A 13241-nucleotide genomic window follows, 5' to 3' on the forward strand; every position below is an offset into this window, starting at 1 on the left:
CCCACGCTCACAGCACGGCATCAGGTACCGAGTGAGGGGAGGGGGGGAGACTCGAGTTTATTGCGGAGCTTAGGTTGTGTCCAGAGAGTGGAAAAGTGCCTTGGGCAAGCAAGCGAGGGGCCTCCGGGGAATGGAAGGGGGTCGTCACAGCCCGAAGAGTGGCCTCTAGTCAGTTTGTGGTGTTGTCGCCAGTGTTTATAGGCTGACTGGGAATGAATAGCACGTCTGGAAGTCTATAAATGCTAGGGCGTGCCAACCCAGGAGACATATGGTCAGGACAATCCCCAACCAGGCCAGGGGGTATAGCTCAGGGGTAGAGCATTTGACTGCAGATCAAGAGGTCCCCGGTTCAAATCCGGGTGCCCCCTGCTGGCACATTCCTTTATTGCCAAACGCACAGTGGATTTCTTGACGTCGCATGCTGTGACTGGAAATATCTTCCTCATCAGTGGTGTCCGGACCGTGGTACTTTTCAGGCATCTCCTGAGGCGTGTGGAGGGAAGGGTAGGTTGACTCTGCAGCCCCAATCCTTCACCTCTCTCTGTGTCCATGCTTGCTTGTTCTGCGCTGACTTCTCGGTCTCCCCCCAGAGGCGAGAGGGCCCCGAACCCACTTTGCTCTGGGCTCGGCCTCACGGATCAATCAGTCGGGACCAGTCGGGAGACAGAAACCACACAGTACTTTGAACACAGGAGGTTTAGTAGAAAGGATCAGTATGCCATGGAAGGAGAGTACACACAAGGCTTCCAAGGGAGGTCAGAAGGATGCCCTAGGAGTGAGGGACCCAAGCAAACACCAGTTTCCAAGGAGAGACCCTCCCCGGAGCAACGGTGCCAGCCTCAGAGGGAAGGCGTGGGTGCGGCCCACCCACTGGTCTCCCCCACCGCCCCTGGTCACAGCCGTCAGGTGAGCAGAAAGCGAAAGCAAGCTGCCCGGACGAGTCACTCAGCAACGGCAGGTCTGGAGCTGCGGGAGGGAGGCGGGCTGAGGCTGGTCGGCAGGGGGCGGTCACGGGCCTGGTTGGGTCTGCCAGGTCGCCGAGGGTCTTCATTCCGTGGGTGTGTGCCAGGGGCAGAGCACCACCACGTGAGGGCACCACTGACCAACACCGTAGCCAGGGGTGGGGAGGAAGAGCAGAAACAGCAGGGGTGTGGAGGAGGGCGAGGAGCCCCCTTTCCCCCGGGTGAGCTCTCCAGCGCCCTCTACTGGAAACGGGAGCCCTGTGCTCCCTGAAAGGAGCCACAGCAGGAGAACGTGCTCCATCATCGCAGGGCAGGTGCGGAAGGAAGGGGGAACTGGAGGTGACAGCCAACAGGTGGATAACCGGCAAACGTTGTGACTTGCCCTGACCAACGCGACGTCAGCCGATGTGATGCAAGCGGGAGCTTCGGATCGGCTGGCGAGGTCGGGTGGGCCTTCAGGCACTTCCGCCACTGCTATGAGATGAGCACCCTGAGAGCTCTGCCCTTTCACCCCGGGCCCCAGAGTGAACACGCGTGGCCCGACCCTGAGCCCAATTCGTCCCAGGTGCCAAGGCCAGCGGGGCCCGCAGCTTGAAGCCGACCCATCCAGCCGGGCCCCGCCGATCTCAGCTGATTCACGTTCAACACACAGTGCCACGGGCACGAGAACAAATGCTCAGGGTTGTGTCACTGGTTTGGGGGGGTGGCTTGTTACTAGGAGTAATATTGCCACTTACTGAAACCGATATCTCCATGGGGAGCCCTGATGAAACAAATGCCTCAACCACACGGCGTGGCGGCACGAGGAAGCAGCCGTGGTCGGGCGAGCCGGTACAGCCATCCGGGAAAAGGCTGAAGAAACTATTGTGACGGGGATGCACGAGGGTGGCCGAAGAGAAGCTGAAGGCGGAAAGTCCGCTTCAAGTGGTCGACCTGGGGGAGGACATTTCTAGGTCAGACGTCGAGCACATGAGCCGTTCTTTACAGGCTGCTTTTGGAAAGGTACTACGAGAACGACAGGACTCCAGAAAAGAACGGGCTGGTTCGTAAACAGAATAGAGGGGCGTTACAGGTAGCCGAGAGATTGCATAGCTGGGGCAATGAGACCGTTCCCTCCAGGACAAAGGCGACGCCACGACTGCATCGGTTTAGGAGGGAGGCAAAAGGCAGAAGGTTCTGGATAGATGTGGCATGGGGGGACAGAACAAGTCACCTGTGTGGCAGGAATGTGCTTTATGAAGAGCACCTGAAGATGGAAGGTGCTGGCACGTAGGTCCTCTCGGTTGGATCAAAGTGTTCTTAGGCCGATGAGAGACGTGGTCCCAGAGAAATGGGATGTGCCCAGGTACTTGCAGCTGTGCTGACAGGAGAGCCTGTGTCAAAAGAATGGCAGGCTCGGGCTTTGGAAAATACAATACATAGGAATCCCCCAGATTTCTCTGCAGCACTGTATTGGCGACAGCATTAACATCCTGGAGCAAAGAGACTGCGACGGACTGTTCCAGTAAAGAGACCTCTGGGCCTCTAACACGCTAGGGGAGGGAAGCAAGCCGAGGGGACCGCTCAGCCACCTGAAAGGACACGCTCGGCTTTTGCAATGGGCTCTGCAGAGAGTGCAAAGTGGGACGATGGAACAGGAAGACATCAAGGAGGGTGGAGCCAAGGGTCCCGTCGAACCAGGGACCGGGAGCCACAGTCAGGAGCAGAACCAGGGCTTGATCAAGGATCATTTCTACTCCTGGGGGATGCTTGTTATTGGGGAACTCGGAGCTTGGTGGTGGTTTGTTAATGGCACAACATTATTGAGCCCAGGCTGGCAGACACCGAAATGGCCATCTAGAAGGGGCCTCCTGCGGCTGTCACCACAGGGAACAAAGGACGTGGCCACTTGTACTTAGCATTTGGATTTCTGTCAGCCAGTGTCTGTGACTGCGCATGCTTCCCACCTTGCCCAGTCTTTGAATGTAAATGTCTATTGCAACGAGCCAGCCTCTGCTGCACGATCGGATCCGGGTGGTGGGACGAGCAGGAATCTTGTCTTTGGAGCTCCTAGGTCTCTGGATAAGGAGAATCCTCCCCTGCATTAATGTGGATCCCAAGACCCTGCACTTTGTCTGATTGAATGAGGCTTTGGGCGGCTTGGGGGCAGCGGTGAATGTATTTTGCCTGTGGGAGAGATGGAAATAACTCTGAGCAGGATCACAGACCCTGGGAGATGGCAGGTTTGGCCCCCACCCATACTTCATTTATCCCTGTACCTGAGACCTTTCCCACGAGACTTTTCAGGTCGTCCCGTTAGCGGAGGGCGGGCATCCCTGCCCTTGACATAGGGCTAAGACCTGTGACTTGCTTTCACCTGTGAGGTACCAGCCCATGGGCCAGGAGCACAGACTTGAAAGCTGCTTGCAGAGTGGGGCTTCCCTTTGGCATTTCTGCCATCGCCGTGAGAAAAGTGTGCCCTGCCAGCTGCTCCTCCTCCGGCCTGGACCCCGGCGTTCACATCTGTGGGGCAGACCCGGCCCCCCCCATACATAGAGAAAGCCAGCACAGATGGACCCACGGCTTGAAGCAGAGCCACCCGCTCAAGCCCTGCTGAGATCACCTGACTGGTACCTGCCCTGCTGACCCTCGATTATGTTAGTATATTTTCACTTTCAGTATTTCGATATTTGGCTTTATCTGTTTTCCATAATGTTTTTTTTTACATAGTTCTCTAATATACGTGTGATTCTTACATTTCACTCCTATCCTCTCCTCATATCAGCATATGGAGCTGTTCATGTTGTTGCTAGAAGTGTGGAAATGGGCTATTACTGAAATGTGGGGCTTTGGGGCAACTGATGTCCTTGTCAGTGGTCTCTTGTCTGGTTTTGGGTGGACACTAATTTTTATAGACTATGTGGAGATGAATAAATTTTACAGTAGCATGTGAAATCATTTTGTGTGTTGCAATAGACTTCATACATTCTAAGGAGGATTGTCAACCAGCAAAGACGTTGTATTGCTCAGCGGCAAAGGTTTTGACTGCAGATGAGGCGGTCTCTGGTTCAAATTGAGTCCCTCCTGCTGGTTGTCTATTGTATTTCCTAATCTAGAAGGCTTTCATTTTCTGCTTTTAGTCTGATTTCTAGGCACCGTCATCATCACCCTTTCCAGGCCTTGTTAGTTTTCTTGGTTGACTCATTATCTGGCACAAGTTTTGGTCTTGTTTTAATCCCTGTGTGTTGGATGATTTTTTAATTAGATGCTTTTCTTTAAAGTTTACATTATGTAGGGACATTCTGACTCAGAGTTCACATACTGTGACTACTCTAATGTACCTTTTAAAAAAATACTGTGTACCTCCAGAAATTCTCACTTAGTAGGTCTATGAAGGAATATAGGAACTTTCATTTTGGTTGGGGAAGAATCTCCTCCTAATATCCAGCCTAATATCCAATGATTCTAAATGTCCGGAAAATTATTTCCGAACTTACAGCCCTGTGTAATTCTAAACACTTGGTGGTAAACGTCAGTGATGTTCAAGCTAGTGCCTTCAGCCCATGACCTAGGGAAGGTGGGGACCTGGCTGTAGGCATAGACAGTCACCAGGTGGGCAGATGAGGGAGAACGTGAGAAAGGTGGAGAAGGTTGGAATGAAGCCGTGGTCAGGGTAGAAAGGTCACACACTGTAGTGTCACAGTACTGCCGGGGTGGTGGCAGGCCGTAGGTAATAACTCAACTCCCTGTATTAAAGCTCAGAATTGAAACATGCCAAAAACAAGCAGCAGTTGTTTTTGAGCAAAGCATTTGATTGATGATCCAAAGTTCCCCAATTGAATTTCAGTTGCTGCCTACCTATACTTATGTTGGCTCACCAAACATGGTATCAGAAAGCAGTTTCCTTTCACCTCCGAGGTCCCCTAGTGCTGAATCTTCCTGCAAGAAGGAACAAGAGGGTAAGCAGGTCAGTTCATCCCCACACTCCTTCCCACGGTTTCTTACGAAAATGAAACTGTCCTTCCTGTTTTATGATGTTTTAACATTGAAAAATTCTTGATTACTTTTTCACACCAGTACAAAAATCTTTCAGGACTCCTTTCTTGTGTTGCTATGCGGTATTCCTCTGTGTAGCTGCTACTATTTATTTGGCCAATCCATGTAGGACACCCATGCAGTTTTTCCTTTCTACTCTCACAGACAACACTGCAAAGGGCCTTATTTAAGATGCATGTTTGTTTGTCAGCTAGTTTTACTTTGAGCATAAATTCCTAGAGATGGAATTTCTGCATATGCATATTTTAAGCCTCTATATTGTCAAATTTCTCTCCAGAAAAGACACATGGATGCATACTTCCATCAGCAGTATAAAATTACCAATCAATGGATTTTTAATTGGGAGATATACATATAGAATCTGTTCATATATGCACAGTTTAATACATACTTACACATTAAAGACCCGTGTATCTGCTGCATAGGTGAAAAATAGAATGTTGTCACCCCTGCCCCAGGATTCCTTGGTGCCCCCTTCCTTATCACAACGTCTTTCCTTCTTGCCTTCTTGCCTCTATCCTGATTTGTGTGTAAATAATTTACTTGCTCTTATTATAGTTTCTCCATCTGTGTAAAGAATCTCTAACACTGTTGTTTAGGTATGCTGGTTTTAAAACTTGATGTAAATGGGATCGTACTTTATGTATCCTATTGTGTCTTTCTTCTTTTGCTCAACATGATCTTTGTAAGATTCATCATGTGGTCATGTACAGCTGTGGCTTGTTCATTTTTATTGTTATATCTTATTTCATTATATGACTATATCACAATTTTCTTATCCCATTCTTACTACTGAGGAATATTTTGTGTCTGATACTTTTATTCAACCTGTGTCTGAGTAGTTTATCCGTATTTTTTGTGTAGCTGTAGTTCATTTCTTTTCTATTGCTGCTTTGTATTTCCTTGTATGAATATACCACAATTTTAAATTTATATAAATATGTATTAAAATAAGTGTGGATCTGTTTTGGGATTCTTTATTTGGTTTCATTGGATTATATGTCTATTCTTGTGCCAATATCACACCGTCTTAATTTCTGTAGCTTTCTTATGGCTTATTGGATGGTATAAGTTGTCAGCTTTGTTTTTCTTCTTTGAAATAGTCTTGGTTGATTTGATCCTTTGCCTTTCAGCTTTGTTGTTGTATATAGCTGTAGTTTGTCCATTCTCACTCCTGTTTAATACTCCATTCTGTGACTATACTTCATGAGCATTTGTGTATTTTCTAGTTTATGGCTATTACAAATAGTGCAGCTACAGACATTTTGTATGTTTCTTTTGGTAAACATATGAATGCATTTTGTGGGGAGGGTTTCCTGGGTCACAGGTTTCCACATATTAAGCTTTAGTAGATACTGGCAGTTTTTAAGAGTGATTTTTAAAGGTTATACTACCATCATCTAGTGGCTCCATATCATTCTGGTCAAGCACAGAAATTATTAATTTTAGTGTTACCCATTTGTCATTTTTCCCTTTATGTTTAGTACTTTTTGTGTCTCATATAAGAAATGTTTGCCTAGGTCTGAGGCTCAAAGTCATGAAGATGGTTTATTCTGAAAAGATTATTACTTTGTCTTTCACTTTTAGATCTGTAAAACCATCTGGAACTCATTTTTATGTATGGTCTGAAATAGGGTCAAGATTAAGTTATTTTCATTCGAGTATCCAGTTGACCCAGAGCTATTTATTAAAAAGACCATTCTTTCCCCCCCACTGACTGTTAGTGTCACCTTTTGCACAAATCAGGTGACAATATATGTTTTATATGTTTTTTGGACTATATATTCTGTTCCTTTGGTTTGTCTGTCTTTGATCAAAATAACACCCTGTCTTTTCTATACATTTATGATAAGTTTTTTATGGAGATAAAATTCAGATAATATAAAGTTCACAGTTTTAACCATTCTAAAGTGTACACATCAGCGATTTTTAGTATATACATAATGTTATGCAACCAATCCCACTATCTAATTCTAGAACAGTTCCATCACCCCAAAAAGATATCCCATACCACCCAATTCTCTCCTATCCTCTGGGAACCACTATGCTACTTTCCGTCTCTATAGGCTCCCCTATTCTAGACATTTTATATAAAGGGAATCATACAAAACGTGACCTTTTGTGACAGGTTTCTTTCACTTAGCATAATGGTTTTGAGGTTCATCATGTTGTTGCACAAATCAGCACCACATTCCTTCATGGGGCTGAATAATATTCCACTATCTGGGTATGCCATATTTTCTTGGTCCATTTATTTGTCGTTGGACATATGGGTTCTTTTCCACTTGGAGATTATTATGAATAATGCTCCTATAAACATTCTTGTACAAGTGTTTGTATTAGCATATGTTTTCAGTTCTCTTGGTATATATTTACAAGTGAAATTGCTGAGTCATATCCATGTTTAGGATTTTGAGGAAATGCCAGACTGTTTTCCAAAGTGACTGTACCACTTTTTGTTCCCATCAGCAATGTATGAGGGTTCCATTTTGTCTACATCCTTGCCAACACTTGTTATTTTCCGTAAGAAATTATTACAGCCATCCTGGTGGGTGTGCAGTGGTGTCTCTTTGCGGTTTTGGTTTGCATTTTCTTAATAACTAATTTGATGTTCAGCATTTTTTCATGTCTTTATTGGCTGTTTGTATATCCTCCTTAGAGAAATGTCTATTTGAGTTCCTTACCCATTTTCAATTGGGTTGTTTGGTTTTTAATGGTCAAGTTGCTAAATTTCTTTATATATCCTGGATACTAGACCCCCATAAGATATATACTTTGCAATTTTTTTCTCATTCCGTGGGTTTTTTTTTTAACTTTCTTGAGAGTGTCCCTGGATGCACAAAAGTTTTTAACTTGTCTACTTTTTCTTTTGTTGCTTGTCCTTTTGGTGTCATAGTTAAGGGACAATTTTCTAATCTAAGATCACAAAGATTTACAACTGTGTTTCTTTGTAAGAGTTTTATAGTTTTAGCTCTTATAAATTTTTGAGAATTGTATTGTAAATCCTCCTCAGCCTTGGCTGTCTCCAGCTTTTGGCACTTCTGTATAAATTTTAAAATCAGTGTGACTATTTTATCAAAAAAAATTAAAATCTCAGTAGACTTTTATTGAGATTATGTGAATCTATAGATTGGTTTGGGAAGAGTTGACACTTTTACAATCTTGAGTTTTCAGAATCATGACCATGATATAGCCCTTCATCTATTTATATCATCTTTAAATTCTCTCAATATTGCATTCAGTGTAGAGGAGTTTTATAACTTTAAAAAAGTTATAAAACATTCATAATTAGACATTTGACTTTTTTAATGATATTGTACATGCTATATATTTTAATTTATTTCCTATTTGTTGCTAGTATGTGGAAATACAACTCAGTTTTGCATACTAATTTTGTAGCCAGTGACCTAATTCATTTGTTAATTCTAGCAGTTTATCCATAAATTCTTTTGAGTAGTCTACTTCCATAATCATTTTGTTGATTAACAGTTTGTTAATAACTGTTTCATTTCTTCCTTTCCAATTTTTATTTATGTGTTTATTTAGCCTTGTGATGGCTAGCAGTTTTGAACAGAGGAGTGATAGCAAGCATTCTTATCTCATTCGTGATCTTAGGGGGAAAGTGTTCAATATTTCACCATTAAGATGTTTACTGGGGTGTTGACACTCTTTATGAAGAAGTTCATTTCTATTCCTAGTTTGCAAAAAAGATTTACAGTGAATGAATGTCAAATGTTATCCAGTTTTTTCTTCGCATCTATTAAGATAATTACATGCTTTTTCTTCATTTTTCCTGTTAACGTGATGAATTCAAATGTTAAAGCTGTCCTGCATTCTTGGAATAAAACTTAATTGTGCTGTATTATTCTTTTGATATTTTACTGAATGGTGTTTACTTCTAGTTTCATGAAAGGGATTCATTTGTAGTTTGTTTTGTAATGTCCAATCAGAATTTGGTAGCAAGGTTACGCTGGCTTATAAAATGATTGGTAAATATTCTCCTTTTTTAACTCTCTGAATTTGTATAAACTTCGTGTTGATTTTCTTAAGTATTTGGAAGAATTTATCAATGAAATCACCTGACCCTGTTTTTGTTCTTCTTGTGTTATTGTTGTTGTTAGGTTTTTAATAAATATGTTAGACTAATCACATTTTGTATTTCTTCTCCTGTTTAAGATGTGTTTTTAAAATAATTTGTTAATTTATCTAAATTGACAACTTTCTTTTGAGTAAAGTTGATCATGATATCCTCTCATTATCATTTTTAAGGTATGTTGTCTCTGTAGTGATTTTCCTTTTTTCATTCCTGATATTGGTAATTTTAGGGTCTCTCTCACACTCTTTTTTTCTCTTGATTAATGTTGCTAGAGTTTATCAGTTTTATTAATCTCTTCAATACATCAACTTTTGGCTTTGTTGATTTTCTCTATTTATGGTTGGTTTTTATTTCATTGATTTCTCCTCTGATGTTTATTATTTCCTTCATTTTACTTGAAGTTTAAATTGCTGTTCTTCCCCCCCCCCGCCACCCCCCAGACTTGTAAGCTTAGCTAACTGTATTTAGCCTTTCTTCTTTTCTTATATCTCCATTTAACGGCATAAGTTTCACCAAACATTACTTTGCCAGCACCACATGAATTTCATTTTTTGTTATATCTTTATTATCGTTTGGTTTAAGATATTTTCTAATTTCATTTTGATTTCTTCTTTTGCTTATAGATTATTTGAAAGTGTATTTTTCAATTTCCAAGAAGTTGGGAATTTCCTAGTTATCTTTTTTGGTGTCTTTGTAATTTACCCTAATTCAGCTAGCGTACGGTCAGAGAATACTCTCCAATTTCAGTCCTCTCAAATTCATTGAGATTTACTTCGCGTCACCAAATATAGTCAATTTTGATAAATGTTTCACGTGAACTTAAAAATATGAAGTTTGTCGATGTTTGGTGCACTGTTTACTATATACAAATTAGGTCATGTTTGTTGGTTGTATTATTTAGATTCTCCACATCCTTACTGACATTTTATTTGCTTGTTTTGAGGAAGGCGTGTTAAAATCTCCCACTATGATTAAGGATTTGTCTGTTTCTCCTTACTGTTCATTTTTATTTATATGTTTTTACATTACGTTTTGTTTGCATTTAGATTTGGAATTATAATATTCTCCTGATGGATCGACCTCTTTATTACTTTAAAATATCCATTTTATCTGTGGAAATGCTTACTGAATTAAAGTCTATTCTGCATTATATTAATATTGCTACACCAGCCTTTTTGGTTAGTGTTTGTATAGTATATCTTTATTTATACTTTTACTTTCCATTTTTCTGTGCTCCTATATTTAAGCAAACTTCATGTAAGCAGCCTATAGTTTGGTTTTGTTTTCTCATTCAGTCTGACAATCTTGTATATTCATTGGAGTTTTACATGAATTTATATTTAAAGTAATTACTATTGTATAGAATTCTAGTGGCCTCTTATAGTCTTTCAGCACAGTAAAGATGCTATTCCATTGTCATCTGGTTCCTATCATTTCTTTTGATAAATCATCTGTCAGCTGTAAAATCTGAATTTTTTTCCCCAGGCTGCTTTTTGGACTCCCCTCTGTCTTTTTAAAATTCAATTTTATGTATCTAGGTATGGTGTCCTTTGTTTTTATCCTCCTTTTAGCTAACAGAGTTTCTTAAATCAGTGGGTTGATGTTTTTCATCAGTTTTGGAAATGCTCAGCAATTATCCCTTCAAATTTTGATTCTTATCTCCTTTTAGAATTTCAGTAACATGTGAGTTTGAACTTTTAATTGTGTCCCATTTGTCTCTTATGTTTTTTTCTTTTTGTCCATTCTTTCCCTTTGGTGCTCCAGTTTAGATATTTTTCTTTTAATGTGTTTTCCTGTTCACTAATCCTGTGATCCACTGTGCCCAAGTTTCTGGTAAAACACATAAAAGTTTTTAATGTTAAGTATTGTAGTTTTCAGTTTTAGAATATTCTTTTAATTTTTTCTTATAAAATATAACTGGTGAAATATTTCATACTCCCCCCCACCCCCCTATTTTCTGCATTTTACTCTGTTTTATTGAATGTACTATCAAAGTTTTTTAATTCTATAATTTAATATTTATATAACTTGGATCTATTGTCTGTTCTTTCTCTTGGTTTTTGTTCATGTTGCTCTGACTCCTGGTATACCTAGCACTTTTTATTGAATGTCAAAAATTGTGTATTAAAAAAATAAAGGCCTCAGATGAAGTTATTTTCCACACTACATTTCACTCTATTTTTCTGAAAGAAAGGTAGAGTTGGGGGATAATTATTTTAAATCAATAAGGCAATGAGCAGAGTCTTTCCTGCTAAGAAAAATAAAAATTCAACTTTGGTGATACTTCTCCCTGTGGTTTGTCCCATTTCTCAAGTGTGGGTCTCCCACACTTTTAATTGCTGACTTGGCAGGATTTTGTCTTTTCATACCTGAAATATAAGAAAATTCACTGTCTCTCTCTTTTTTTTTTTTTTTTTTTTTGTTAGAGAGAAAGAGTTTGGGCATATATTTCCAGCCTCTTGCTTCATGGAGCTTAGCAATTTTCCTTTTCCTTTTTCTTATATATTTTTATTGGTTGCTCCTGAATTGTGAAATTCAAGTAACAGACCAGTCAATTTAATACTTTAGCCAGCTTTTCTTTCTTTTTATTTAAATTTCAGTAATTTTCTGGAGAAGAGAAACAAGATGTGTATTTAAAGACTACAAAGTCTCCATTTTTTTACTCCAGCACTGCACAACTGCCCAAATCTCCTTTGGCTTTCCTCTGTGCTGGTACCAAACCTGGAAGCTCAGCCTCTAGCTGGGCCCAGAATTGGCAAGTTGCCCAGGGAGACGGGGGCTGCATATCATCAGTGTTAATTCACTGCTTTCTTCAGAGCTTTCACTCTCTCCTGGTGTCCCCCCCATCCCTACCAATGGATTTTCATCTTCTCAGTACCATGAGACTGCACTAAATTCTCTTTCTTCCCCCCACCCCCCAGCAGTTTTGTGTAGTTTTGTAACTTCTTACTCTGCTTAATTTTAGAATTCTGCAGATGTCAACTGGTGGAAACAAGCCATGCATTTGATGTCCTCCAAATCTCTAATTTTGTCATTCTAACCCTGAGAGACCACAAAAAGATCTGCTGGCTTCTCAGTCCCTCAGCAGTAGCCCTGTACTTGGATTTAACCTGGATTGTCAGCCTGCATCCAGGATTGGAAAATGTCCCCAGGTAAAATGTGGCTGAAGTCCCTCAACTTGCTTCTAAGAGGTTCTTTCCCCTCTGGGATTATAGTCCTTCTAGTCCTTACTACTTCTGCAACTCCCTGGTGCTTTTAAAGTGTAAGTTTTATTGTTTAACTGACTTTTCTAGTTCTTCTTGGAAGGAATACTGGCATGTCACAAACTCCTTCATCCTTCCTTGAAGAAAATTCCGCAAATGTTTGTTGTACATATCTGTGAGGTAACAAATGTGGTTTTAAGAGTTATATGTGGTAGAAACAGAAGATCAACAAGAGGAAAGCCCTGATAAAACTGAATTCTTTTAACTCCTATTTTCTTTTTCTTTTTTTTTTTCAGGAAAGCAATAGAAATATTTCTAAGTGAATACAGGAGGAAAATTTGAGAGAAAGCCCGATAGGCAGCCACCAAGTGGCTAGTGATTATCTTAACTTTTCTTCTAGAAAGAAATTTGATTCCAAACTGTAAGTTGGGATGAACAGGCATCAAAGTATCAACATTTGTTTAGTTGGTGGCATTATAATAGGTAATTTATTTTCTTAATGCTTATTTGTGTTTCCTAACTTGTTAATCTTTTAACATTTTACATACTGCATTCTTAAATCCTGTGAGGCATATTAGAGAGATTCAAAGAAATTACATTATTTACTTTGGAAGTATATTTCCTAGCTAATCAAAATAATTTAAAAAATTGTTGCCCCAGGAAAAATTATTGGCCTGACCATCCTTTGCAAATCACAATGAATTTTGGGCTTCAGCCTCCCTGGCATGATCCCCACAGTTCTTTGGATCCATGTGCTATACCCTTCTGGATAATTGCCCTTTCTCTGCATCCTTGTGACTATGTGGTGATTTGGCCTCAAAGTGGTAACTTTCAGGGGAAAGGTCCACAGAGGAAGAGATTCCTGGTGCCATTTCAGGGGAGGCTGAATGCCTGAGCTTTGGATGCTCAAATAGCCAGTCTTTGTGCCTGGTTCTAGCTCTTCCA

General features: G+C 40.9%; 1 non-coding gene across 1 annotated transcript; it reads left to right on the forward strand.

Annotated features, from left to right (window-relative positions):
* The first annotated feature begins 296 nt into the window (after nt 1-296).
* TRNAC-GCA (transfer RNA cysteine (anticodon GCA)) lies at nt 297-368 on the forward strand. Its single transcript has one exon. It is a non-coding gene; the product is annotated as a tRNA-Cys (tRNA).
* Nucleotides 369-13241: the final 12873 nt, after the last annotated feature.

This window comes from Cynocephalus volans, chromosome 6, assembly GCF_027409185.1.
Source record: "Cynocephalus volans isolate mCynVol1 chromosome 6, mCynVol1.pri, whole genome shotgun sequence".
Taxonomy (NCBI): Eukaryota; Metazoa; Chordata; class Mammalia; order Dermoptera; family Cynocephalidae; genus Cynocephalus; species Cynocephalus volans.